We start from the raw sequence: 6,092 nt of genomic DNA on the forward strand, positions 1-6,092 counted from the left end.
ACAGTAAATGATTAAGTATGTAAGGATTCCCTTAATATTTTAAAATTGCAGTTAAAATTTAAATCTATTTAAGCTCAACCATTTCTCATTGTTCCTTCTTATCATCTTATCTAACTCGATCAGTTACTTCCCAGAGACAGCCTTTACAATTTGCCAACTGCTTTTTTCTGCTAATACAATAGTGAGCCAGGTGGTAATGCTCCTATGTGAGACATAATTGTAGATTCTTTCGAACCCCCCACCCCACCCACCCCATTTGTTTGCTTTTGAGTCAATTCAGCATTATTTAAGGTTGTTATTTTTGTGTGGACATTATTTAATAGAGAGCTAATCCAGTTAAACCAAGCATGGTAATAGGAAACTGAATGTATGTGTTTGTATAGCTAGTCTGTGTCTCTGAATAAAGTAAAAAGTTGGCACGTTCAGTTGAACTATCTTTCTGTCTGAAACACATGGCTTCTAGTTATAAAACCAAAAATAACACCCCTTTTTATAGGATTAATTTTTATCAATTTTCCTAAACGTAGAAATATTTAGTGTAACATCAACACAACCACAGAGTACAGTGACGTCTACCCCCAACCCTGTTCTCCCACCCACTATAACAGTAAACGTAACTTATCAAACGACCAGGGGAAGGGCAGATGCCTGAATTCGTGGAAACTCACAACAATACTTCCATTGGTCTATCCAGATATTCATTCTCTAGCTGTTCTCTCCTCTGTCCACCCTTGTTGTCGTGTCCTCCCTTTTCCAGCTATCCCCCTGACTCCTTGTTACCTTCTTATTCATTTATAGGCCATCTCCCCCACACTTTCTCGGGCATCCTTGTAGACCAGTCTTTCTCAGTTGCAGCACACATCCTTCTCATGACTAATCCTATCCTCTTAAACCAACTATACCACCCATCTCCGCGTGAGGCCTTTCCTAGGGTAAACCTGAAGTTCTCGGAGTACAGTTAGGGTTTTCAGAACCCCACATTCTCAACAGTATCAGCCTGTAGTATAAGTGGTTCCCCAATCGCCATCTCCAACCGAGCCTTTAATCCCTCCAAAAAAAGGTTGATCTTGGGGCGTTCCCACAGCGTATGTATGAAACACCCCTTCTGACCACAGGCATGTAGGCATTCATCAGTCACTGCCATTCCAATATTGTGCAGAAGTGTCGTACGGTAGTAAATTCTCTGAAGGATTTTAAATTGAGGCATAATCGCACCTGAACAGCTCCTTCTCTCGGGAATTGTAGTGCCTCCGGTCATTCGTCGTCCTCCAAATAACCCCCATCTGCTTGCCATTTCAGTTCTAAATGTGAGCTTTTCCTCTGCATATTGTTTATGAGAGTTTTTTTAAGTTAAGTGCTATTTGTTTTCCTAGGGTGTGTCTCAATTGTTAATACTGAAGAAATTAGGAGGGACCCTTATCCTATTCCTCTCTGAGGTGTACAAACAGCACCATGCCATTTGCATCCCAGACCTCACCAAGTGTGGAGAGGGCAATTGGGCCCCACCCTCTGAAACCCTGTGGGTTTGCCTAAGGCAAGCCTGTCTGCGCCCGTCCGCGGCCTGACGGGCCCAGGGCCCAGAGATGCCGCCCCTTCCATCACTTACTCCCCTGCTTCGCTTAGAAGCCTCCAGTGTCCCTCTTGTGCCCTTCCATCCACAACTTGGGATCGTCTGGTGTCTCTTGGCATCTCGGCTGACCTGCCTTCTCCCAGACTCATCCGGGCATCCGTGTCTGTCCCTACCCCGCCCGAGGCCTGCATTCGTATATTTTATCTTAATACACGGTCTCTTCCTCAACATCATGCCGATATCTTTCTTTTGTTGACGGCTGAGAATCCTGATATCCTGCTGCTCACTGAGACCTGGCTGTCTGATCTTTCCCTTCCTGACATCCTGGCTGCTCTACCCCCTAACTACTACATGCTGAACGGCAATCGGCCTAATGGCCGTCGTGGCGGTGGGGTGGCGGCAGTCATATGCAAAGATCTGCCTTTCATCACGTCCTCCTCACTATGTCTCCCTGATGCCGAGAATCTCGTCATCAGCCTGGCAACTGAAGCTGGTGCCCTGACCCTTATTGTCCTATACCGCCCCCCCTACCCCTATGCCCCTGTTCCCCGCCGCTCTCTGCGAGCAGCTCTCTGCCTTGATGACTTCTTCAGCCCGCATTGTTATGTTCGGAGATTTCAACTATTGGTTCAATCACGCTGACGCTGGCCCCCACGCCATCGAACTGTTTGAGGCGCTCCTTAGCCTTAATCTGACTCAGCACATCACCTCCCCTACTCATATCGGGGGCCATATCCTAGACCACATCTGGACACAGGGGGTGTCGCTCTCTTGTCCGATTATCTCCCCTTGTGTCTGGTCCGATCATTCATTGATCGAGTCTTCCATCCTCGTAAAGGGTCTGGTTAGGCCTCCTTCTTTGGAGGGAGGGACTGCTCGGAAATGGAAGACCCTTGATTCATCTGCCTTCCTTTCCTTCCTTGCTGAGACCCAGCCTCCAACTATTGACATCCCAGATGTTAACATCATGGACGCTAACATCTCCCATTGGCTCACGACGGCTAGCGACCTATTTGCACCCTTGTCCTGCTTCCCTCGAACACGCCCCAATAACTCTCATAAATGGTACAACTCTGCCCTGAAACAACAACATCTTGAGCTGCGCCAACTGGAGCGTAGATGGAGGCGTAACTATCTTGGCTCCGACAGGGAGGCGTACGTGTCCGCACGGAAAGCCTATAAAAAAGCCATTACCATAACCAAGTCTGCTTTCATCTCTGAGAGAATCTTAACAGCCCCCAACAAATCCAAAGAGATTTTCAAGGTCCTTGGCGAATTAACATCGGACGCCAGGACACTCCCGAATTTGCCTCCCTCTGCAGAGTCATGCAATGCTTTAAATTCTTTTTTTATCGATAAGATCACTACAATTAAAAATTCTATTCCCCATTCCATCCCCCTAGCCACAGCAGTATCCCCCCCGTCAATTCCTCTACCCTGTCCCGGTTTCCTACACTTGACCCGGAGTCCCTTGCCAAGCTGTCCACCCGTGTGAAATCTGGCTCTCCCAAGGACTGCTGTCCCCCCTCTGTGCTCCGCGATATCTGTCACACCCTTCCACAATGCATCCTTCCCTTACTTAATTCTTCCCTCAACTCTGGCATAGTCCCCAGGTCATTTAAGGAGGCCGTACTGGTGCCCCTGTTAAAGAAACCCGGCGCGGACCCAGCGGTCCTCGCTAACTATCGGCCCATCTCCCTCTTTCCCTTCCTGTCTAAAATCTTGGAGACACATGTCACTACTTGCCTCTCGCAATTCATCGAGGAGTCCAACTTCCTGGCAAATAACCAGGCCGGTTTCAGACCAGCCCATTCTACAGAGGCTGTGATTCTTGCCGTGTTGGACAACCTCAGAAGCAACGCCGACAGAGGACTACCCCAGGCATTAGTCCTACTTGACTTATCGGCGGCATTCGACACGGTGGATCATAACATCTTACTCCACCGTGTCGAGTCCGCCGGAGTCTGTGGGCCTGCTTTGTCCTGGGTTAAATCTTTTTTAGAGGGGAGATCCCAGGCAGTCAGTTTGGGTCCTTTCAGCGCCACCAGCGTCTCGTCATCTTGCGGGGTCCCTCAGGGATCTTCCTTGTCCCCCCTTCTTTTTAATTTGTATCTTCAACCCCTCCTTCACTCTTTAGGCAGGTGGGACGTCACCGTGTTTAATTACGCGGATGATTTGCAAATTATTTTCCCCCTCACCTCCCCTGACGCTGTCACCAACTTTCAGACGGCCATGACACACATCCAGCACTGGATGAACCAAAATCAATTAAAGCTCAACCCGGGCAAGACTGAGCTTCTCCTTCCTGGGAGAAGTGCCCCTTATTGGGGCCCCCAGTACTGGCCCATTGAGCTTGGCACACCTCCCTCTCCCTCTCCTGCTGGCTGTGTAAAGAGCCTCGGGGTCATTATTGACTCTGGGCTCACTCTCAAGGCCCAGGTGAGTGCAGTAACATCCTCCTGTATGTTCCAGCTATACAGGATACAGAAAGTTGCCCACCTCCTGACTCCCGAAGCCTTGTTACAAGTCTTAATAGCCTTGGTGATGTCCCGCCTGGACTTCTCTAATTCGATATACCATGGCCTTCCCAAATCCCAGCTGTCCAGGCTACAGATTGTTCAGAACCAGCCTGCTAGACTTGCATTCAAAATCCCCAGATGGCAGTCGGCCCAACCTTTATTATATCAACTTCACTGGCTACCAGTCAGTGAAAGAATAGCTTTTAAGGTCCACTGCCTGGTCTTCAAGGCTCTCACCGGTCCCTCCCCTGCTTTCCTGAAGTCCCTGATTACTCCTTACTGCCCCTCTCGCACTCTGAGGTCCACCCACCTCCAGCTCCTAGTTGTTCCCCGTGTCAAACTTACCAGATCTGGTGGTCGCAGTTTCTCTCATCTGGCCCCTAAGCTGTGGAACTCTCTTCCACTTTCACTTAAGACTTCTTGTTCCCTCCTCTCTTTTAGGAAATCCTTAAAAACATTGCTCTTCTCCCATTGCCACTAAATTCCTTCTGTCTAATCTCAGGATCCTATCAGCGCCAGGAAACTTATGGTGACAGCGCGCTTAATAAATGTCTCTTAACATTAACATTGACACTGCCATAAGTCTCATACCTACCCATATGGGGTTCTGGGGGTCAGCCTCCTTCCCAAAACCATTTCCTTCAATAGGGTCTCCCAAATCCTACTTACTGTCTTGGTTGAGGCACTTGGATCAAGTTTACCACCATAGAGAACATGAAGGTAACCCTTCACCCCCATTGCATCTCGGTCATGGTGATATGCCGGGTGTCCAATGCCGCGGACGCCCAGTCATTTATTGCATGAACCAAACCGCTTCATAGTATTTGTGTACTTCTGACGGGGCTAATCCACTGTTATACGTAGATCGTTTTAGGGTGCAGAGGGCTACACATGGCAGTCCATCACCCGATCCACGGCAGTTTCCTCAGAGAGCCATTAATTTTACAGAAGAAGGCCTCTGATATTTTTGGTAGGTAGATAATTTTAAACAAAGCCACGCTACCGAGTAGGAATAACTTAAATGTCCTCCAATGCGTAGCATAGGCCTCTAGTCTATGCAAAAGCGCAATCATGTTATTCTCATAATGGGCCGTCCCGTCCCTGGCAATCCAAAGGTCCAAGTATTCTAACTGCTCTTACTCCACTCTGAGAGGTATGGGAAGTGCTCCTCTGGCTAGACATGGGCCTAGGGGAAACGCAAGTGATTTCTCCCATTTGATACTCCATCCTAAGTACCTTCCGTAGACCTTGAACATTTCCCCTACGCATGACCGTGATGCTACCAACAGGATGCGTCTCCTTCGCGACTGTTCAGATCCACTCATTGAACGCCTCCATTGCCAAGGCAATTAGCATAAGCGGCAAGGGCATCCCTGTCCAGTTCTCCAGCCTATCAGGAACTCTTGAGAAAGAATACAATTCACTTTTAACTTGAGCCTTATAGAGGAAGCTGACCATTGTCTAAATAGCACACTGATTATACCTTTATTAAGGATATTGGCAAGTGAGGAGTAGCAGGGCGAATCTGACAAGGAAAGAGTTTCCTTATTTGGCCAAGCAGACGTGGAATAGCTATGTGGTGTAAGGTGCAGAATAGTGATAAATCTATGGTGTAGGGGGTATCTCTGTTTTTGAATATTAGCATATTGATCCTGCCCCTTATTACCACAACTGGATCACTCCCAGTTATGATAGACCTCTTTCTAACAGTGGCATTTTTCAGAGTTGTGACTTAAAATCTTATTTTGAATAAAGATTTGGTGGGTGCGGTGCACAGCTGGGTTTAATTTGTGTTTTATCGGATGGTTAATTGAGTTTTATTTATTTAAGGGTGCTCCTGCAGGTGGCGTAACCGTCCGTTTACGCTAGAAGTATTAAAGATGAGTGTGTTCATAAATTATGTACACATCCCTGCTGTGGGCACTCCACTGAGGTTCGTCAAAGACAGACTCCACTTTGTTTTAAAGTATATTTATTGAGTGTTCATCAAATTTTCATTTTTT

The sequence above is a fragment of the Lissotriton helveticus genome, chromosome 2_1, assembly GCF_964261635.1.
Source record: "Lissotriton helveticus chromosome 2_1, aLisHel1.1, whole genome shotgun sequence".
NCBI classification, from domain to species: Eukaryota; Metazoa; Chordata; class Amphibia; order Caudata; family Salamandridae; genus Lissotriton; species Lissotriton helveticus.